The sequence below is a fragment of the Triticum urartu genome, chromosome 6 (assembly GCF_003073215.2).
Source record: "Triticum urartu cultivar G1812 chromosome 6, Tu2.1, whole genome shotgun sequence".
Taxonomy (NCBI): Eukaryota; Viridiplantae; Streptophyta; class Magnoliopsida; order Poales; family Poaceae; genus Triticum; species Triticum urartu.
The window spans coordinates 525,334,551-525,359,620 of record NC_053027.1 but is presented as its reverse complement, the minus strand read 5'-3'; positions in this window follow the sequence as shown (position 1 = coordinate 525,359,620).

Below are 25,070 nucleotides of genomic sequence, written 5' to 3'. Positions count from 1 at the left end.
TGAACCGACAAGGCCGGCTACAACCCTTGTACCACTACTATAGCCAAGTACCACGACGACCGAAGCATAGTACCTCTACGTTTGCCATGTACATCGACCGGCACCGAAGACCCGCGTAGCACTAACGCCAAGTTTCCCTACCGTCGCCCTCGGAAACATCGAATGCGTCAAGTCCTTCTCCGAGACGTGTACCACTACTTCCTCTATAGTCGTGAGAACATCTACTTCCTCTACTTTGCACCGACTCGTTCCGCCTCGAAATGCACCCTTGGAAGGTATAACTGCCGGACCAACCACCGTGGACAAATGCATGTTGTATGTGATGTCCGCGTTTGCACCGTGTCCGAGTTGTCATTACACGTCTCCCCTCGTTTGCCATACCGTCGACCCGTGGGAACCTGGTATCCGGGATCACCCCACCATCCTTGCGTGACTCGCTCCCGTCACACTTTCTTTTCACCGGCATCTCAATCGAGTTACCAGAACCGGAATGTTGCCATGGCACCATTTCCGTTTCGTCGTCGTGGCACCCCTTTCTTTCTACCACGGTGACAAATGCTTCAATAAAATGCTCTTATCAACTTTTTCATAAATATTACATAAAACTTGCACATGTCATCCGCATCATGATAACAACAATTAAAATGTTTAAAACTGTTGTTTGCATTAATTACTAAATGCACGTGGGGATTTACCGGATTTGTTGATTGTTATATTCGGCCCCATTTAAATTTTTTAAATGGTATAGTTTTGTTATGATTCACCTCTTGCCATGCTAACCAACATTTAATATTGTTGAGTACCTAACCGAGAGAGAACTAAATAATTGATGTGGTGTTCCGTCAATATGCAACGAGTTGCATATTGAGCTCCACTTAATTTGTAGTTTTGTTTGTGCACTTTGCCATGCCATGTATCTTTAAACCGGACATGCATCATATTTGGTTGTGCATCATGTCATGCTTATTTGGTGGTTGTTTACTATGGTGTTTGCTTCTTTCCGGTGTTGCTTCTTCGGGTTGGTTCCGATAACGTCGTGTTGTGAGGATCCGTTCATCTACGTCCGTTTGTCTTCTTCATGGACTCGTTCTTCTTCCTTGCGGGATTTCAGGCAAGATGACCATACCCTCAAAATCACTTCTATCTTTGCTTGCTAGTTGCACTTCTATCTTTGCTTGCTAGTTGCTCGCTCTTTTGCTATGCCTATGCTGTGATACCTACCACTTGCTTATCATGCCTCCCATATTGTTGAACCAAGTCTCTAACCCACCTTGTCCTAGCAAACCGTTGTTTGGCTATGATACCACTTTGCTCAGCCCCTCTTATAGCGTTGTTAGTTGCAGGGGAAGATTGAAGTTTGTTCCTTGTTGGAACATGTTTACTTGTTGGGATATCACAATATCTCCTATTTAATTAATGCATCTATATACTTGGTAAAGGGTGGAAGGCTCGGCCTTATGCCTGGTGTTTTGTTCCACTCTTGCCGCCCTAGTTTCCGTCATATCAGTGTTATGTTCCCGGATTTTGCATTCCTTACGCGGTTGGGTAATAATGGGAACCCCTTGACAGTTCGCCTTGAATAAAACTCTTCCAGCAATGCCCAACATTGGTTTTACCATTTGCCACCTAGTCCTTTTCTTTTCCCTTGGGAGTCGCGCTCCTAAGGGTCATCTTATTACACCTCCCCCCGGACCAGTGCTCCTCTGAGTGTTGGTCACCTCGTTAGCCACTGGTGGCCACCAGGGGCAACTCTGGGCTGGCCTACCGGAAGTTTAGAAAATCTGAGTGTGCCCTGAGAACGAGATATGTGCAGCTCCTATCGGGATTTGTCGGCACATTCGGGCGGTGTTGCTGGATTTGTTTTATCATTGTCGAAATGTCTTGTAACTGGGATTCCGAGTCTGATTGGGTCTTCCCGCTAGAAGGAATATCCTTCGTTGACCATGAGAGCTTGTGATGGGCTAAGTTGGGACACCCCTGCAGGGATTTGAAATTTCGAAAGTCGTGCCCGCGGTTATGGGCAGATGGGAATTTTTTAATGTCCGATTGTAGAAAACCTGAAGTTGACCTTAATTAAAATGCTTCAACCATGTGTGTTACCGTGATGGTCTCTTTCCGGCAGAGTCTGGGAAGTGAACGCGGTGTTGGAGTTATGCTTGACGTATGTTGTTTTAGGATCACTTCTTGATAATACTTTTATCGACCGTGCTTTGCCTTCTCTTCTCGCTCTCATTTGCGTATGTAGCCACCATATATGCTAGTCGCTTGCTGCAGCTCCACCTCATACCTTTTACCCTTCCTAAGCTCCACCTCATACCTTTTACCCTTCCTATAAGCTTAAATAGTCTTGATCGCGAGGGTGCGACATTGCTGAGTCCCTGTGGCTCACAGATACTTCCAAAACCAGCTTGCAGGTGCCGATGAGTCCGTGCAGGTGACGCAACCAAGCTCAGGAGGAGCTCGATGAAGATCTGGTCCTTTGTGTTGTTTCGTTCTAGTTGATCAGTAGTGGAGCCCAGTTGGGGTCGATCGGGGACTTTGCCACATTTGGGGTTCTTCTTTTATTTTGGTTCCGTAGTCGGACCTTGATTGTATTTGGATGTGTAATGCTTTATTCATGTATTGCGTGAAGTGGCGATTGTAAGCCAACTATGTATCTCTTTCCCTTATGTATTACATGGGTTGTGTGAAGATTACCTCACTTGCGACATTTCTTTCAATGCGGTTATGCCTCTAAGTCGTGCTTCGACACGTGGGAGATATAGCCGCATCGAGGGCGTTACACCCAATACTTTTTGTAGCAAAAGACAAGCCTGGACAAACTCTTATATAAGGAAAAGCGCTCCCGAGGACACATGGGAATATCGTCAAGCTAGTTTTCATCACGCTCATATGATTCGCGTTCGGTACTTTGATAATTTGATATGTGGGTGGAACGGTGCTTGGGTGCTCTTCTTACTTGAACAAGCATCCCACTTATGATTAACCTCTATTGCAAGCATCCGCAACTACAACAAAAGTATTAAGGTAAACCTAACCATAGCATGAAACATATGGATCCAAATCAGCCCCTTATGAAGCAACGCCTAAACTAGGGTTTAAGCTTCTGTCACTCTAGCAACCCATCATCTACTTATTACTTCCCAATGCCTTCCTCTAGGCCTAAATAATGGTGAAGTGTTATGTAGTCGACGTTCACATAACACCACTAGAGGCTAGACAACATACATCTCATCAAAATATTGAACGAATACCAAATTCACATGACTACTAATAGCAAGACTTCTCCCATGTCCTCAGGAACAAACGTAACTACTCACAAAGCATATTCATGTTCATAATCAGAGGGGTATTAATATGCATAAAGGATATGAACATATGATCTTCCACCAAATAAACCAACTAGCATCAACTACAAGGAGTAATCAACACTACTAGCAACCTACTAGTACCAATCCCGGACTTGGAAACAAGAATTGGATACAAGAGATGAACTAGGGTTTTGAGATGAGATGGTGCTGGTGAAGATGTTGATGGAGATTGCCCTCTCCCGATGAGAGGAGCATTGGTGATGACAATGGCGATGATTTCCCCCTCCCGGAGGGAAGTGTCCCCGGCAGAACAGCTCTGCCGGAGACCTAGATTTGTTCCGCCAAGGTACTGATACGTCCATTCTGCATCACACTTTTATATCGATATTTATTGCATTATGGGCTATTACTACACGTTATGTCACATTTCTTATGACTATTCCCTCTTATTTTACAAGGGTTACATAAGGAGGGAGAATGCCGGCAGCTGGAATTCTGGGCTGGAAAAGGAGCAAATATTAGAGACCTATTCTGCACAACTCCAAAAGTCCTGAAACTCCACGAAAGTCATTTTTGGAAATAATAAAAAATATCCAGCGGAAGAAGTTCACCAGAGGGGGACCCACCTGGCCATGAGGGTGGGGGGCGCGCCCCCCTACCTCGTGGGCCCCCTGTTGGCTCTCCGATGCCCATCATCTGCTATGTGAGGTCTTTCGTCGAGGAAAAAATCATAAGCAACCTTTCGGGAAGAAACTCAGCCGCCACGAGGCGAAACCTTGGCAGAACCAATCTAGGGCTCCGGCAGAGCTGTTCTGCCGGGGACACTTTCGTCCGGGAGGGGGAAATCATCACCATCGTCATCACCAACGCTCCTCTCATCGGGAGAGGGTAATCTCCATCAACATCATCACCAGCACCATCTCATCTCAAAACCCTAGTTCATCTCTTGTATCCAATTCTTGTCTCCAAGTCCGGGATTGGTACTAGTAGGTTGCTAGTAGTGTTGATTACTCCTTGTAGTTGATGCTAGTTGGTTTATTTGGTGGAACATCATATGTTTAGATCCTTTATGCATATTAATACCCCTCTGATTATAAACATGAATATGCTTTGTGAGTAGTTACGTTTGTTCCTGAGACACTGGGAGAAGTCTTGCTATTAGTAGTCATGTGAATTCGGTATTCGTTCGATATTTTGATGAGATGTATGTTGTCTAGCCTCTAGTGGTGTTATGTGAACGTCGACCACATAATACTTCACCATTATTTGGGCCTAGAGGAAGGAATTTGGAAGTAATAAGTAGATGATGGGTTGCTAGAGTGACAGAAGCTTAAACCCTAGTTTATGCGTTGCTTCGTAAGGGGCTGATTTGGATCCACATGTTTCATGCAATGGTTAGGTTTACCTTAATACTTTTGTTGTAGTTGCGGATGCTTGCAATAGAGGTTGATCATAAGTGGGATGCTTGTTCAAGTAAGAACAGCACCCAAGCACGGTCCACCCACATATCAAATTATCAAAGTACCGAACGCGAATCGTATGAACGTGATAAAAACTAGCTTGACGATATTCCCATGTGTCCTCGGGAGCGCTTTTCCTTATATAAGAGTTTGTCCAGGCTTGTCCTTTGCTACAAAAAGGATTGGGCCACCTTGCTGCACTTTATCTACTTCTGTTACTTGTTGTTCGTTACAATTTATCTTATCACAAAACTATATGTTACCACTTATTTCAGTACTTGCAGATAATACCATGCTGAAAACCGCTTATCATTTCCTTCCGCTCCTCGTTGGGTTCGACACTCTTACTTATCGAAAGGACTACGGTATATCCCCTATACTTGTGGGTCATCAAGACTCCTTTCTAGCGCCGTTGCCGGGGAGTGAAGCGCCTTTGGTAGGTGGAATTTGGTAAGGAAAAATTTATATAGTGTGCTGAAATTTACTGTCACTTGTTACTATGGAAAGTAATCCTCTGAGGGGCTTGTTCGGGGTATCTTCACCCCGACCAGTAGAGCAAAGAATTGCTCCTCAACCTACTGAACCTACTGAAAATGAAATTATTCCCTTTGAAGTTCCTTTGGGTATGTTAAAAAAACTGCTTTATAACCCTTTTACAAGAGATGGAACAAAGCATCCTGATGAACATCTACTCTATGTGGATGAAGTTTGTGGATTATTTAAGCTTGCAGGTATACCCGATGATGTTGTTAAGAAGAAGGTCTTCCCTTTATCTTTGAAGGGGGATGCATCGACATGGTATAGGCTATGTGATGATACGGGATCATGGAACTATAAACGAATGAAGTTGGAATTTCATCAGAAGTATTATCCTATGCATCTTGTTCATCGTGATCGCAATTATATATATAATTTTTGCCCTCGCGAAGGAGAAAGCATCGCTCAAGCTTGGGGAGGCTTAAATCGATGTTATATTCATGCCCCAATCATGAGCTCTCAAGAGAAATAATTCTTCAAAAAATTTATGCTCGGCTTTCTGAAAACAATTGCATCATGCTCGATACTTCTTGTGCTGGCTCTTTTATGATGAAGACTATTGAAATGAAATGGAATTTATTGGATAGAATTAAACACAACTTTGAAGATTGGGATCTCGACGAAGGTAAGGAGTCAAGTATGACACCTAAGTTTGATTGTGTTAAGTCTTTTATGGATACAGATGTTTTCCGTAAATTTAGCACTAAATATGGACTTGACTCTGAGATAGTAGCTTCTTTTTGTGAATCTTTTGCTACTTATGTTGACCTCCCCAAGGAGAAGTGGTTTAAATATCATCCTCCCATAGAAGTAAAAGTAGCTGCACCTACTAAAGTTGAAGAAAAACTGTCACTTATAATGATCCTATTGTTCCTACTTCTTATGTTGAGAAACCACCTTTCCCTGTTAGAATAAAGGATCATGCTAAAGCTTCAACTGTTGTTCATAAAAGTAATATCAGAACTTATACACCTCCTAAGCAAGTAAAAGTTGAACCTAATATTGCTATTATTAAAGATCTCTTGGCTGATAATATTGATGGGCATGTTATTCATTTCTGCGGTGAGCTGCTAGAATTGCCAAACCCTATGCTAAAGATAAACATAGACCGGCGGTAGGCATGCCTGTTATTTCTGTTAAAATAGGAGATCATTGTTATCATGGCTTATGTGATATGGGTGCTAGTGTTAGTGCAATACCTTATGACTTATGCAAAGAAATTATGCATGATATTGCACCTGCTGAGATAGATGATATTGATGTTACAATTAAACTTGCCAATAGAGATACTATTTCACCAATGGGAATTGTTAGAGATGTTGAAGTCTTGTGTGGGAAAACTAAATATCCTGCTGATTTTCTTGTTCTTGTTTCCCCACAAGATTGCTTTTGTCCCGTTATATATGGTAGACCCTTCCTGAACACTGTTAATGCTAAGATAGACTGCGAAAAGAATGTTGTTACTATTGGTTTGAGTGATATGACTCATGAGTTTAATTTCTCTAAACTTTGTAGACAACACCGTGAAGAAGAATTGCCTAGTAAGGATGAAATTATTGGTCTTGCTTCTATTGCCATACCTCCTAGTGACCCTTTAGAACAATATTTGCTAGACCATGAGAATGATATGTTTATGAATGAAAGAAGGGAAATAGATGAAGTATTCTTTAAACAGGAACCTATTCTGAAACACAATTTTCCTGTTGAAATGTTAGGGGATCCTCCTCCACCCAAGGGTGATCCCGTGTTTGAACTTAAACCGTTACCTCATAGTCTTAAATATGCTTATCTTGATGAAAAGAAGATATATCCTTTTATTATTAGTGCTAACCTTTCAGAGCATGAAGAAGAGAGATTATTGAAAACTCTGAAGAAGCACTGTGCTGCTATTGGATATACTCTTGATGATGTTAAGGGCATTAGTCCCACTCTATGTCAACATAAAATAAATTTGGAAGAAGATGCCAAACCAGTCTATGGTCATCAACGAAGGCTTAATCCTAAGATGAAAGAAGTGGTAAGAAAAGAAATACTAAAGCTTCTAGAGGCAGGTATAATTTATCCGTTGCTGATAGTCAGTGGGTGAGTCCTGTCCATTGTGTCCCTAAGAAGGGAGGTATTATTGTTGTTCCTAATGATAAAGATGAATTGATTCCGCAAAGAATTATTACAGGTTATAGGATGGTAATTGATTTCCGTAAATTAAATAAAGCTACTAAAAAGGATAATTACCCCTTACCTTTTATCGATCAAATGCTAGGAACATTATGCAAACATACACATTATTGCTTTCTAGATGGTTATTCTGGTTTCTCTCAAATACCTGTGTCGGCTAAGGATCAATCAAAGACTACTTTTACATGCCCTTTTGGTACTTTTGCTTATAGACGTATGCCTTTTGGTTTATGTAATGCACCTGCTACCTTTCAAAGATGCATGATGGCTATATTTTCTGACTTTTGTGAAAAGATTTGTGAGGTTTTCATGGACGACTTTTCCGTCTATGGATCTTCTTTTGATGATTGCTTGAGCAATATTGATTGAGTTTTGGAGAGATGTGAAGAAACTAACCTTGTCTTGAATTGGGAAAAGTGCCACTTTATGGTTAATGAAGGTATTGTCTTGGGGCATGAAGTTTCTGAAAGAGGTATTGAAGTTGATAAATCCAAGGTTGATGCTATTGAAAAGATGCCATGTCCCAAGGACATCAAAGGTATAAGAAGTTTCCTTGGTCATGCTATATTTTATAGGAGGTTCATTAAGGACTTCTCGAAAATTTCTCGGCCTCTGACTAATTTATTACAAAAAGATATACCATTTGTTTTTGATGATGATTGTGTAGAAGCATTTGAAATACTTAAGAAAGCATTGATCTCTGCACCTATTGTCCAGCCACCTGATTGGAATTTACCCTTTGAAGTTATGTGTGATGCTAGTGATTATGCTGTACGTGCTGTTCTAGGGCAAAGAGTTGATAAGAAATTAAATGTTATCCATTATGCTAGTAAAACTTTAGACAATGCTCAAAGAAATTATGCTACTACTGAAAAGTAATTCTTAGCAGTTGTATTTGCTTGTGATACGTTTAGACCTTATATTTTTGATTCTAAAGTAACTATACCTGATGGAAAAGAAAGATGCTAAACCTAGACTTATTAGATGGGTTCTCTTGCTACAAGAATTTGATTCGCATATTGTTGATAGAAAGGGAGCTGAGAACCCCTTTGCATACAACTTGTCTAGGTTAGAAAATGTTCTTGATGACCCACTACCTACTGATGATAGCTTTCCTGATGAACAATTAAATGTTATAAATATTTCTCGTAGTACTCCTTGGTATGCTGATTATGCTAATTACATTGTCACTAAATTCATACCGCCTAGTTTCACATACCAGCAAAAGAAAAAGTTTTTCTATGATTTGAGACATTAATTTTGGGATGACCCACATCTTTATAAAGAAGGAGTAGATGGTGTTATTAGACGTTGTGTACATGAGCATGAACAGGAATAGATCCTACGAAAGTGCCACTCTAAAGCTTATGGAGGACACCACGCTGGAGATAGAACTGCACATATGGTATTGCAATCCGGTTTTTCTTGGCCTACGCTCTTCAAGGATGCCCGTAAGTTTGTCGTATCTTGTGATGAATGCCAAAGAATTGGTCATATTAGTAGACGTCAAGAAATCCCTATGAATTATTCACTCATTATTGAACCATTTGATGTTTGCGGCTTTGATTATATGGGACCTTTTCCTGCCACTAATGGTTATACACATATTTTAGTTGTTGTTGATTACGTTACTAAGTGGGTAGAAGCTATTCCAACTAGTAGTGTTGATCATAACACTTCTATTAAAATGCTTAAGGATGTTATTTTTCCGAGGTTTGGAGTCCCTAGATATTTAATGACTGATGGTGGTTCACATTTTATTCATGGTGCTTTCCATAAAATGCTTGCTAAGTATGATGTTAATCATAGATTTGCATCTCCTTATCACCCACAGTCTAGTGGTCAAGTAGAATTGAGTAACAGAGAGCTCAAATTAATTTCGCAAAAGACTATTAATAGATCTAGAAAGAATTGGTCCAAGAAACTTGATGATGCATTATGGGCCTATAGAACTGCATACAAAAATCCTATGGGTATGTCTCCGTATAAAATGGTTTATGGAAAAGCATGTCCCTTACCTCTCGAACTAGAACATAAGGCATATTGGGCTATTAAAGAGCTCAATTATGATTTCAAACTTGCCGGTGAAAAGAGGTTATTTGATATTAGCTCACTTGATGAATGGAGAACCCAAGCTTATGAAAATGCCAAGTTGTTTAAAGAAAAAGTTAAAATATGGCATGACAAAAGGATACAAAAGCGCGAGTTTAACGTAGGTGATTATGTATTGCTATACAACTCTCGTTTATTATTTTTTGCAGGAAAACTTCTCTCTAAATGGGAAGGCCCTTACATTATCGAGGAGATCTATCGTTCCGGTGCCATAAAAATCAACAACTTCGAAGGCACAAATCCGAAGGTGGTGAACGGTCAAAGAATTAAACATTATATCTTAGGTAATCCTATACATGTTGAAACCAATGTTATTGAAACCATAACCCCGGAGGAATACATAAGGGACACTTTCCAGAACGTTTCAGACTCCGAAAAGGAATAGGTATGTGGTATGGTAAGTAAACCGACTCCAAAACAATTTTTAAGGCAATATTTCTCCGTTTTGGAATTTTTAGAAAAATAGAAAAATAAGTAGCAGTCCGGGAAGGACACGAGGGCCCCACGAGGGTGGAAGGCACGCCCTACCCCCCTGGGCGCGCCTCCCTACCTCGTGGGCACCTCGTGTGCCTTTCGGATTCCGTTTTCTTGCATGATACATATTTTGGTCGGTAAAAATTCATTATATATTCTCCCGAAGGTTTTGACTCCTGTATCACGCAAATATCCTCTGTTCTTGTTTCGAGCTATTTTCTATCAGGGTTTTTAAGGCTAGGCATCATGTCGTCCCCTCCTCCAACAATGGTGACAATGATGCTTGGCTAATGAAGATAGATCTGAAGAGGGAAGAACCCATGAAGATCAACAAGGATGATAGGATCGAGAAGGCCTCGGAGGATCAAGTTCTGGCAGCGGAAGACATCCTTCAACTTGATCATAATCTTCTTACCCCAACTGAGATCGAAGCTTTCAAGATATTTGAGTTAGCTCGTATACAGAACAAGTATCTCACAAGTGAAAATATTTTGTTGAAGGAGCATATTGTTGCACTCAAGGGCATTATCCTCAAGCTGGAGGACCTCTTACGCTCGATGTGTGACTATCCATCATCACCACCATCCTCTTCACCAACAAAGAAGCAGGCATAATCACATGGGTATGGGCACTCCCCTTGGCAACTGCCAAGCTTGGGGGAGGTGCCCCGGTATCGTATCACCATCACACTCCTACTTTACCATTTTTCTTATGTTCGATCCTATTAGTAGTATCTTGATCTAGTAGAATAAAGCTTATGGCATGATCTAGTTTTGAGTTTTTCTTTTTGATCTCTCTATGTAATCGAGTCCGTGAGCTATTTACACTATTAGGGATATCGCTTATCGGGAACTTATCGGCCGACCCATGATAAGGGGTAAATCGGTCAGTTTATCGGCATATCAGCCAAGTTATCGCCATATCGGTTGATTTATCGGCCAATTTATCTTACCGTTCACACAACGGTAAGCGATAAATCGGCCAATTTATCGGAATATCGAAAGATATCTTGAACAGTGGCTATTTATATAATAAAGGTTAGTGTTGAGTCAAGGGCTTGATTATTTTGCCATGATCTTGAGTGAATAAAGCAAAAGAAGAAAAAGAATAAATAGAAACAAAGAGTTCATATTGATCTTGTTGAGAGTAATGACTTCACATAAAAAGAGTATGATGATTAAAAGTTGTTGGGAGTTGGCAGACATAGCTTTGGTCATTGTTGCAATTAATAGGAAGTAATAAGGAAAGAGAGGTCTCACATATAAAAATATTATCATTGACATCTTTTATGATTGGGAGCACTCATTAAAATATGACATGCTAAAGAGTTGACGTTGGACAAGGAAGACAATGTAATGGGTTATGTTTTCCTATATCTGAGATAAAGTATGTTGTCATGGATCATCCAACATGTTGAGCTTGCTTTCCCCCTCATGCTAGCCAAATTCTCAGCACTAAGTAAAGATACTACTTGTGCTTCCAAAAACCCTTAAGCCAGTTTTGCCATGAGAGTCCACTATACCCACCTATGGATTGAGTAAGATCCTTCAAGTAAGTTGTCATCGGTGCAAAGCAATAAAAATTGCTCTCTAAATATGTCTGACTTATTAGTGTGGGAGAAAAAAATCTTTATACAATCTTATGATGTGGAAGAAATAAAAGCGATGGACTGCATAATAAAGGTTCATATCACAAGGGGCAATATAAAGTGACATTCTTTCGCATTAAGATTTTGTGCATCCAACCCTAAAAGCGCATGGCAACCTCTGCTTCCCTCTGCGAAGGGCCTATCTTTATTATTATCTTCTACCTTATGAAAGAGTCATGGTGATCTTCACCTTTCCTTTTTATATTTTTATCCTTTGGCAAGCACAGTATGTTGGAAAGATCCTGATAGATATATCCAATTGGATGTAGGGGAGCATGAGTTATTATTGTTAACATTACCCTTGAGGTAAAAGGTTGGGAGGCAAAACTATAAGCCCCTATCTTTCTCTGTGTCCGATTAAAACTCCATAACCACAAGTATCGCGTGAGTGTTAGCAATTATGAAAGACTAAATGATAGTTGAGTATGTGGACTTGCTTTTAAGCTCTGACATAGATTCTTTCTGATGTTATGATAAATTGCAATTGCTTCAATGACTGAGATTATAGTTTGTTGGTTCTCAATAAATTTTATGATTTGTACTCTGCCTTGTGAATGAATTATTACTTGAGCATAAGAAATCATATGACAATATCTATATATGTTGCTGTTATGAGAATAATCATGATGCCTTCATGTCCGTATTTTATTTTTTATCGACACCTCTACCTCTAAACATAGGGACATATTTATCGTTATCGGCTTTCGCTTGAGGACAAGCGAGGTCTAAGCTTGGGGGAGTTGATACGTCCATTTTGCATCATGCTTTTATATTGATATTTATTGCATTATGGGCTGTTACTACACGTTATGTCACAATTCTTATGACTATTCTCTCTTATTTTACAAGGTTTACATAATGAGGGAGAATGCCAGCAGCTGGAATTCTGGGATGGATAAGGAGAAAATATTATAGACCTATTCTGCACAACTCCAAAAGTCCTGAAACTCCACGAAAGTCATTTTTGGAAATAATAAAAAATATCCAGCAGAAGAAGTTTGCCAGAGGGGGGCCCACCTGGCCACGAGGGTGGGGGCGCGCCCTACCCCCCAGGGCGCGCCCCCTTACCTCGTGGGCCCCTTGTTGGCTCTCCGATGCCCATCTTCTGCTATATGAGGTCTTTCGTCAAGGAAAAAATAATAAGCAACCTTTCGGGACGAAACTCCGCCGCCACGAGGCGGAACCTTGGCGGAACCAATCTAGGGCTCCGGCAGAGCTGTTCTGCCGGGGACACTTCCCTCCGGGAGGGGGAAATCATCACCATTGTCATCACCAACGCTCCTCTCATCGGGAGAGGGCAATCTCCATCAACATCTTCACCAGCACCATCTCATCTCAAAAACCTAGTTCATCTCTTGTATCTAATTCTTGTCTCCAAGTCCGGGATTGGTACTAGTAGGTTGCTAGTAGTGTTGTTTACTCCTTATAGTTGATGCTAGTTGGTTTATTTGGTGGAAGATCATATGTTCAGATCCTTTATGCATATTAATACCCCTCTGATTATGAACATGAATATGTTTTGTGAGTAGTTACATTTGTTCCTGAGGACATGGGAGAAGTCTTGCTATTAGTAGTCATGTGAATTTGGTATTCGTTCAATATTTTGATGAGATGTATGTTGTCTAGCCTCTAGAGGTGTTATGTGAACGTCGACTACATAACACTTCACCATTATTTGGGCCTAGAGGAAGGCATTGGGAAGTAATAAGTAGATGATGGGTTGCTAGAGTGACAGAAGCTTAAACCCTTAGTTTATGCGTTGCTTCGTAAGGGGCTGATTTGGGTCCATATGTTTCATGCTATGGTTAGGTTTACCTTAATATTTTTGTTGTAGTTGCGGATGCTTGCAATAGAGGTTAATCATAAGTGGGATGCTTGTTCAAGTAAGAACAACACCCAAGCACCGGTCCACCCACATATCAAATTATCAAAGTACCGAACGCGAATCATATGAACGTGATGAAAACTAGCTTGACGATATTCCCATGTGTCCTCGGGAGCGCTTTTCCTTATATAAGAGTTTGTCCAGGCTTGTCCTTTGCTACAAAAAGGATTGGGCCACCTTGCTGCACTTTATTTACTTTTGTTACTTGTTGCTCGTTACAAATTATCTTATCACAAAACTATCTGTTACCACTTATTTCAGTACTTGCAGAGAATACCTTGCTGAAAACCGCTTATCATTTCCTTCTGCTCCTCGTTGGGTTCGACACTCTTACTTATCGAAAGGACTACGATAGATCCCCTATACTTGTGGGTCATCAGGTTCCGCCTCGTGGCGGCGGAGTCTCGTCCCGAAAGGTTGCTTATGATTTTTTCCTCGACGAAATACCTCATATAGCAGAAGATGGCCATCGGAGAGCCAACAGGGGGCCCACGAGGTAGGGGGCGCGCCCCCCGCCCTCGTGGACAGGTGGGGCCCCTTTGGTGAACTTCTTCTGCTGAATATTTATTATTATTTCCAAAAATGACTTCCGTGGAGTTTCAGGACTTTTGGAGTTGTGCAGAATAGGTCTCTAATATTTGCTCCTTTTCCAGCCTAGAATTCCAGCTGTCAGCATTCTCCCTCCTTATGTAAACCTTGTAAAATAAGAGAGAATAGGCATAAGTATTGTGACATAATGTGTAGTAACAGCCCATAATGCAAGAAATATCGATATAACAGCATGATGCAAAATGGACGTATCAGCTCCCCCAAGTTTAGACCTCGCTTGTCCTCAAGCGGAAGCTGATAACGATAAATATGTCCCAATCTTTAGAGGAAGAGGTGTCGATAAAAATTAAATACGGACATGAAGGCATCATGATTATTCTCATAGCAGCAACATATATAGATATTGTCATATGATTTCTTATGTTCAAGTAATAATCTAATCACAATGCAAAAGTATGAATCATAAACTTTATTGAGAACCAACAAACTACAATCCCAGTCATTGAAGCAATTGCAATTTATCATAACATCAGAAAGAGTCTATGTCAGAGCTTAAAAGCAAGTCCACATACTCAACTATCATTTAGTCTCTCACAATTGCTAACACTCACGCAATACTTGTGGTTACGGAGTTTTAGCCGGACACTGAGAAAGATAGGGGCTTATAGTTTCGCCTCCCAACCTTTTACCTCAAGGGTAATGTCAACAATAATAACTCATGATCCCCTACATCCAGTTAGATATATCTATCAGGATCTTTCCAACATACTATGCTTGCCAAAGGATAAAATGAAAAAGGAAAGGTGAAGATCACCATGACTGTTGCATAAAGTAGAGGATAATAATAAAAGATAGGCCCTTCGCAGAGGGAAGAAGAGGTTGCCATGCACTTTTATGGTTGGATGCACAAAATCTTAATGTGAAAGAACGTCACTTTATATTGCCCCTTGTGATATGAAACTTTATTATGCAGTCTGTCGCTTTTATTTCTTCCACATCACAAGATCGTATAAAGCTTATTTTCTCCCACACAAATAAGTCATACATATTTAGAGAGCAATTTTTATTGCTTTGCACCGATGACAACTTACTTGACGGATCTTACTCAATCCATAGGTAGATATGGTGGACTCTCATGGCAAAACTGGTTTAAGGATTTTTGGGCACAAGTAGTATCTCTACTTGGTGCTAAGAATTTGGCTAGCATGAGGGGGAAAGGCAAGCTCAACATGTTGGAGGATCCAAGACAACATACTTTGTCTCAGATATAAGAAAACACGACCCATTACGTTGTCTTTCTTGTCCAACATCAACTCTTTAGCATGTCATATTTTAATGAGTGCTCCAAATCATAAAAGATGTCAATAATAGTATATTTATATGTGAAACCTCTCTTTCCTTATTACTTCCTATTAATTGCAACGATGACCAAAGCTATGTCTGCCAACTCCCAACAACTTTTAATCATCATACTCTTTTTATGTGAAGTCATTACTCTCAATAAGATCAATATGAACTCTTTGTTTTCTTTTATTCTTTTTCTCTTTTTCTTTTCTTTTACTCACTCAAGATCATGGCAAAATAATCAAGCCCTTGACTCAACACTAATCTTTATTATATATAGCTCACGGACTCGATTACATAGATAGATCATAAAGCAAAACTCAAAACTAGATCATGCCATAAACTTTACTCGACTAGATTAAGATACTACTAATAGGATTGAACTAAGAAAAACGGTAAAGATAGGAGTGTGATGGTGATACGATACCGGGGCACCTCCTCCAATCTTGTAAGTTGCCAAGGGGAGTGCCCATACCCATGTGATCATGTCTCCTTCGTTGGTGAAGAAGGTGGTGCTGATGGATAGTTGCACATCGAGCGTAAGAGGTCCTCCAACTTGCGGATAATGCCCTTGAACGCAACGATATGCTCCTTCAATAAAATATTTTCAGTTGTGAGATACTTGTTTTGAATACGAGCTAACTCAATCATCTTGAAAGCTTCGATCTCAGTTGGGGTAAGAAGATTGTGATCAAGTTGAAGGATGTCTTCTGCTGCCGAAGCTTGGTTCTCCGTGGCCTTCTTGATCCCTTCATCCTTGTTGATCTCCATGGGTTCTTCCCTCTTCAGCTCTATCTTCATTACCCAAGCATATTTGTCACCATTGTTGGAGGAGGGGGACGGCATGATGCCTGTCCTTGACAACCCTGACAGAGAACAGCTCGAAACAAGAACAGAGGATATTTGCGTGATACGGGAGTCAAAAACTTCAGGAGATTATATAAGGAATTTTTACCAACCAAAATATGTATCGTGCAAGAAACCGGACTCCGGAAGGCACACGAGGTGCCCACGAGGTAGGGGGCGCGCCCTGGGGGGTAGGGCACGCCCTCCACCCTTGTGGGGATCTCATGTCCTTCCCGGACTACTACTTATTTTTCTATTTTTCTAAATTTTCCAAAACGGAGAAATATTGCCTTAAAAATTGTTTTAGAGTCGGTTTACTTACCGTACCACATACCTATTACTTTCCGGAGTCTGAAACGTTCTGGAAAGTGTGCCTTATGTATTCCTCCGGGGTTACGGTTTCAATAACATTGGTTTCAACATTTATGGGATTACCTAAGATATAATGTTTGATTCTTTGACCGTTCACCACCTTCGAATTTGTGCCTTCGAAGTTGTTGATTTTTATGGCACCGGAACGATAGACCTCCTCGATAACGTAGGGACCTTCCCATTTACAGAGAAGTTTTCCTGCAAAAAATCTTAAACGAGAGTTGTATAGAAACACATAATCACCTACGTTAAACTCACGCTTTTGTATCCTTTTGTCATGCCTTCTTTTAACTTTTTCTTTAAACAACTTGGCATTTTCATAAGCTTGGGTTCTCCATTCATCAAGTGAGCTAATATCAAATAACCTCTTCTCACCGGCAAGTTTGAAATCATAGTTGAGCTCTTTAATAGCCCAATATGCCTTATGTTCTAGTTCGAGGGGTAAGTGGCATGCTTTTCCATAAACCATTTTATACGGAGAGATACCCATAGGATTTTTATATGCAGTTCTATAGGCCCATAATGCATCATCAAGTTTCTTGGACCAATTCTTTCTAGACCTATTGACAGTCTTTTGCAAAATTAATTTGAGTTCTCTATTACTCAATTCTACTTGACCACTAGACTGTGGATGATAAGGAGATGCAATTCTATGATTAACATCATATTTAGCAAGCATTTTACGAAAAGCACCATGAATAAAATGTGAACCACCATCAGTCATTAGATATCTAGGGACTCCAAACCCAGAAAATTAACTTCTTTAAGAATTTTAATAGAGGTGTTATGATCAACACTACTAGTTGGAATAGCTTCCACCCACTTAGTAACGTAATCAACAGCAACTAAAATATGTGTATACCCATTAGAGGCAGGAAAAGGTCCCATATAATCAAGGCCCCAAACATCAAATGGTTCAATAACAAGTGAATAATTCATAGGCATTTCTTGACGTCTACTAATATTACCAATTCTTTGACATTCATCACATGACAAGACAAACTTACGGGCATCCTTGAAGAGAGGAGGCCAATAAAAACCGGATTGCAATACCTTATGTGCAGTTCTATCTCCCTCATGGTGTCCTCTGTAAGCTTCGGAGTGACACTTGCATAGGATCGGTTCCTGTTCATGCTCAGGTACACAACGTATAATAACACCATTTACTCCTTCTTTATAAAGATGTGAGTCATCCCAAAAGTAATGTCTCAAATCATAGAAAAACTTTTTCTTTTGCTGGTATGTGAAGCTAGCTGGTCTAAATTTAGCAACAATATAATTAGCATAATCAGCATACCATGGAGTACTACGAGAAGTATTTATGACATTTAATTGTTCATCAGGAAAGCTATCATCAATAGGTAGTGGGTCATCAAGAACATTTTCTAACCTAGACAAGTTGTGTGCAACGGGGTTCTCAGCTCCCTTTCTATCAACAATATGCAAATCAAATTCTTGTAACAGGAGAACCCATCTAATAAGTCTAGGTTTAGCATATTTCTTCTCCATAAGATATTTAATAGCAGCATGATCAGTGTGAATAGTTACTTTAGAATCAACAATATAAGGCCTGAACTTATCACAAGCAAATACAACTACTAAGAGTTCTTTTTCAGTAGTAGCATAATTTCTTTGAGCATTGTCTAGAGTCTAACTAGCATAATGGATAACATTTAATTTCTTATCAACTCTTTGTCCTAGAATAGCACCTACAGCATAATCACTAGCATCACACATAACTTCAAAGGGTAAATTCCAATCAGGTGGCTGGACAATAGGTGCAGAGATCAATGCTTTCTTAAGTATTTCAAATGCATCTACACAATCATCATCAAAGACAAATGGTATATCTTTTTGTAATAAATTAGTCAGAGGCCGAGGAATTTTTGAGAAGTCCTTAATGAACCTCCTATAAAATATGGCGTGACCAAGGAAACTTCTTATAACTTTGATGTCCTTGGCACATGGCATCTTTTCAATAGCATCAACCTTGGCTTTATCAACTTCAATACCTCTTTCATAAACTTTATGCCCCAAGACAATACCTTCATTAACCATAAAGTGGCACTTTTCCCAATTCAAGACAAGATTAGTTTCTTCACATCTCTGCAAAACTCGATCAAAGTTGCTCAAGCAATCATAAAAAGAAGATCCATAGACGGAAAAGTCGTCCATGAAAACCTCACAAATCTTTTCACAAAAGTCAGAGAATATAGCCATCATGCATCTTTGAAAGGTAGCAGGTGCATTGCATAAACCAAAAGGCATATGTCTATAAGCAAAAGTACCAAAAGGGCAAGTAAAAGTGGTCTTTGATTGATCTTTAGCTGACACAGGTATTTGAGAGAAACCAGAATAACCATCTAGAAAGCAATAATGTGTATGTTTGCATAATCTTTCTAGCATTTGATCGATAAAAGGTAAGGGGTAATGATCCTTTTTAGTAGCCTTATTTAATTTACAGAAATCAATTACCATCCTGTAACCTGTAATAATTCTTTGCGGAATCAATTCATCTTTATCATTAGGAACAATAGTAACACCTCCCTTCTTAGGGACACAATGGACAGGACTTACCCACTGACTATCAGCAACGGGATAGATTATACCTGCCCCAAGAAGATTTAGTATTTCTTTTCGTACCACTTCTTTCATCTTAGGATTAAGCCTTCGTTGATGATCACGGACGGGTTTGGCATCTTCTTCCAAATTTATTTTATGTTGACATAGAGTGAGACTAATGCCCTTAAGATCATCAAGAGTATATCCAATAGCAGCACGATGCTTCTTCAGAGTTTTCAATAATCTTTCTTCTTCATGCTCTAAAAGGTTAGCACTAATAATAATAGGATATATCTTCTTTAAATCAAGATAAGAATATTTAAGATTATCAGGCAACGGTTTAAGCTCAAACACGGGATCACCCTTGGGTGGAGGGGGGTCCCTAGGATTTCAATAGGCAAATTGTGTTTCAGAATAGGTTCCTGTTTAAAGAATACCTCATCTATTTCCCTTCTTTCGTTCATAAACATATCATTTTCATGGTCTAGCAAATATTGTTCTAAAGGATCACTAGGAGGTATGGCAATAGAAGCAAGACCAATAATTTCATCCTTACTAGGCAATTCTTCTTCACGGTGTTGTCTACTAAATTGACAGAAATTAAACTCATGAGACATATCACCCAAACCAATAGTAACAACATTCTTTTCGCAGTCTATCTTAGCATTAACGGTGTTCAAGAAGGGTCTACCAAATATAATGGGACAAAAGTTGTCTTCTGGGGAACCAAGAACAAGAAAATCAGCAGGATATTTAGTTTTCCCACACAAGACTTCAAAATCTCTAACAATTCCCATTGCTAATATGGTATCTCTATTGGAAAGTTTAATTGTAACATCAATACCTTCTAACTCAGCAGGTGTAATCTCATGCTTAATTTCTTCATATAAAGTATGTGGTATAACACTAGCACTAGCACCCATATCACATAATCCATGATAACAATGATCTACTATTTTAATAGAAATGACAGGCACAACTACCACAGGTCTATGTTTATCTTTAGGACAAGGTATGGCAATTCTAGCAGTTTCACCGCAGAATTGAATAACATGCCCATCAATATTATCAGCCAAGAGATCTTTAAAAATAGCAATATTAGGTTCAACTTTAACTTGCTCAGGAGGTGTATAAGTTCTAATATTGCTTTTACAAACCACAGTTGAAGCTTTAGCATGATCCTTTATCCTAACAGGAAAAGGTGGTTTCTCAACATAAGAAGTAGGAACAATAGGATCATTATAAATGACAATCTTTTATTCAACTTTAATAGGTGCGGCTACTTTAACTTCTATGGGAGGATGATATTTAAACCACTTCTCCTTGGGGAGATCAACATAAGTAGCAAAAGATTCACAGAAAGAAGCTACTATCTCAGAGTCAAGTCCATATTTAGTGCTAAACTTATGGAAAACATTGGTATCCATAAAAGATTTAACACAATCAAACTTAGGTGCCATACCTGACTCCTTACCTTCGTAGAGATCCCAATCTTCAGAGTTGCGTTTAATTCTATCCAATAAATTCCATTTGAATTCATTAGTCTTCGTCATAAAAGAGCCCGCACAAGAAGTATCGAGCATGGTGCGACTGTTTTCAGAAAGCCGAGCATAAAAACTTTGAAGAATTATTTCTCTTGGGAGCTCATGATTGGGGCATGAATATAACATTGATTTAAGACTCCCCCAAGCTTTAGCGATGCTTTCTCCTTCGCGTGGCCAAAAATTATATATATAATTGCGATCATGATGAACAAGATGCATAGGATAATACTTCTAATGAAATTCCAATTTCAATCATTTATAGTACCATGATCTCGTATCATCACATAGCCTATACCATGTCGATGCGTCTCCCTTCAAAGATAAAGGGAAGACCTTCCTCTTAACAACATATTCGGGTATACCTGCAAGCTTGAATAATCCACAAACTTCATCCACATATATTAGGTACTCATCAGGATGCTTTGTTCCATCTCCTGCAAAAGTATTAGCTAGCAGTTTTTCTAACATACCCGAAGGAATCTCAAAGTGAACATTTTCATTCTCATTTTCATTTTCAGTAGGTCTATTAGGTTGAGGAGCAACTCTTTTGCTCAAATGGTCGGGGTTAAGATACACCGAACAAGCCCCTCAGAGGATTACTTTCCATAGTAACAAGTGACAGTAAATTTCAGCACACTATATAAATTTTTCCTTACCAAATTCCACCTACCAAAGGCGCTTCACTCCTCGGCAACGGTGCCAGAAAAGAGTCTTGATGACCCACAATTATAGGGGATCTATCGTAGTCCTTTCAATAAGTAAGAGTGTCGAACCCAACGAGGAGCAAAAGGAAATGATAAGCGGTTTTCAGCAAGGTATTCTCTGCAAGTACTGAAATAAGTGGTAACAGATAGTTTTGTGATAAGATAATTTGTAATGAGCAACAAGTCACAAAAGTAAATAAAGTGCAGCAAGGTGGCCCAATCCTTTTTTAGCAAAGGACAAGCCTGGACAAACTCTTATATAAGGAAAAGCGCTCCCGAGGACACATGGGAATATCGTCAAGCTAGTTTTCATCACGTTCGTATGATTCGCGTTCGGTACTTTGATAATTTGATATGTGGATGGACCGGTGCTTGGGTGCTGTTCTTACTTGAACAAGCATCCCACTTATGATTAACCTCTATTGCAAGCATCCGCAACTACAACAAAAGTATTAAGGTAAACCTAACCATAGCATAAACATGTGGATCCAAATCAGCCCCTTACGAAGCAACGCATAAACTAGGGTTTAAGCTTCTGTCATTCTAGCAACCCATCATCTACTTATTACTTCCCAATTCCTTCCTCTAGGCCCAAATAATGGTGAAGTGTTATGTAGTCGATGTTCACATAACACACTAGAGGCTAGACAACATACATCTCATCAAAATATCGAACGAATACCAAATTCACATGACTACTAATAGCAAGACTTCTCCCATGTCCTCAGAACAAACGTAACTACTCACAAAGCATATTCATGTTCATAATCAGAGGGGTAATAATATGCATAAGGATCTGAACATATGATCTTCCACCAAATAAACCAACTAGCATCAACTACAAGGAGTAATCAATACTACTAGCAACCTACTAGTACCAATCCCGGACTTGGAGACAAGAATTGGATACAAGAGATGAACTAGGGTTTTGAGATGAGATGGTGCTGGTGAAGTTGTTGATGGAGATTGCCCTCTCCCGATGAGAGGAGCGTTGGTGATGCGATGGCGATGATTTCCCCCTCCTGGAGGGAAGTGTCCCCGGCAGAACAGCTCTGCCGAAGCCCTAGATTGGTTCCGCCTCGTGGCGGCGGAGTTTCGTCCCGAAAGGTTGCTTATGATTTTTTCCTCAACGAAAGACCTCATATAGAAGAAGATGGGCATCGAAGAGCCAACAGGGGGCCCACAAGGTAGGGGGGCGCGCCCAGGGGGGTAGGGCGTGCCCCCACCCTCGTGGATAGGTGGGCCCCCTCTAGTGAACTTCTTCTGCTCAATATTTTTTATTATTTCCTAAAATGACTTTCGTGGAGTTTAAGGACTTTTGAAGTTGTGCAGAATAGGTCTATAATATTTGCTCCTTTTCCATCCTAGAATTCCAGCTGCCGGCATTCTCCCTCCTTATGTAAACCTTGTAAAATAAGAGAGAATAGGCATAAGTATTGTGACATAACGTGTAATAACAGCCCATAATGCAATAAATATCAATATAAAAGCATGATGCAAGAATGGACGTATCAGTACCTTGGCGGAACAAATCTAGGTCTCCGGCAGAGCTGTTCTGCCGGGGACACTTCCCTCCGGGAGGGGGAAATCATCGCCATTGTCATCACCAATGCTCCTCTCATCGGGAGAGGGCAATCTCCATCAACATCTTCACCAGCACCATCTCATCTCAAAACCCTAGTTCATCTCTTGTATCCAATTCTTGTCTCCATGTCCGGGATTGGTGCTAGTAGGTTGCTAGTAGTGTTGATTACTCCTTGTAGTTGATGCTAGTTGGTTTATTTGGTGGAAGATCATATGTTCAGATCCTTTATGCATATTATTACCCCTCTGATTATGAACATGAATATGCTTTGTGAGTAGTTACGTTTGTTCCTGAGGACAAGGGAGAAGTCTTGCTATTATAGTAGTCATGTGAATTTGGTATTCGTTCGATATTTTGATGAGATGTATGTTGTCTAGCCTCTAGTGGTGTTATGTGAACGTCGACTACATAACACTTCACCATTATTTGGGCCTAGAGGAAGGCATTTGGAAGTAATAAGTAGATGATGGGTTGCTAGAGTGACAGAAGGTTAAACCCTAGTTTAGCGTTGCTTCGTAAGGGGCTGATTTGGATCCATATGTTTCATGCTATGGTTAGGTTTACCTTAATACTTTTGTTGTAGTTGCGGATGCTTGCAATAGAGGTTAATCATAAGTGGGATGCTTGTTCAAGTAAGAACAGCACCCAAGCACCGGTCCACCCACTATCAAATTATCAAAGTACCGAACGCGAATCATATGAGCGTGATGAAAACTAGCTTGACGATATTCCCATGTGTCCTCGGGAGCGCTTCTTATATAGATTTGTCCAGGCTTGTCCTTTGCTCAGAACTTGTAACGCCCTCTATGCGGCTATATCTCCCACGTGTCGAAGCACGACTTAGAGGCATAACCGCATTGAAAGCAATGTCGCAAGTGAGGTAATCTTCACACAACCCATGTAATACATAAGGGAAAGAGATACATAGTTGGCTTACAATCGCCACTTCACACAATTACATGAATAAAGCATTACATCATCCAAATACAATCAAGGTCCGACTACGGAACCAAAATAAAAGAAGAACCCCAAATGCGACAAAGGTCCCCGATCGACCCCAACTGGGCTCCACTACTGATCAACTAGAACGAAACAACACAAAGGACAAGATCTTCATCGAGCTCCTCCTGAGCTTGGTTGCGTCATCTGCACGGACTCATCGGCACCTGCAAGCTGGTTTTGGAAGTATCTGTGAGCCACAGGGACTCAGCAATCTCGCACCCTCGCGATCAAGACTATTTAAGCTTATGGGTAAGGTAAAGGTATGAGGTGGAGCTGCAGCAAGCGACTAGCATATATGGTGGCTAACATACGCAAATGAGAGCGAGAAGAGAAGGCAAAGCACGGTCGATAAAAGTATGATCAAGAAGTGATCCTAAAACAACCTACGTCAAGCATAACTCCAACACCGTGTTCACTTCCCGGACTCCGCCGGAAGGAGACCATCACGGTAACACACGCGGTTGAAGCATTTTAATTAAGGTCAACTTCAGGTTTTCTACAACCGGACATTAAAAAATTCCCATCTGCCCATAACCGCGGGAACGGCTTTCGAAATTTCAAATCCCTGCAGGGGTGTCCCAACTTAGCCCATCACAAGCTCTCATGGTCAACGAAGGATATTCCTTCTAGCGGGAAGACCCGATCAGACTCGGAATCCCGGTTACAAGACATTTCGACAATGATAAAACAAATCCAGCAACACCGCCCGAATGTGCCAACAAATCCCGATAGGAGCTGCCCATATCTCGTTCTCAGGGCACACTCAGATTGTCTAAATTTCCGGTAGGCCAGCCCAGAGTTGCCCCTGGTGGCCATCGGCGGCTGACGAGGTGGACCAACACTCAGAGGAGCACTCGTCCGGGGGGTTTAAATAAGATGACCCTTAGGAGCGCGACTCCCAAGGGAAAAGAAAAGGACTAGGTGGCAAATAGTAAAACCAATGTTGGGCATTGCTGGAAG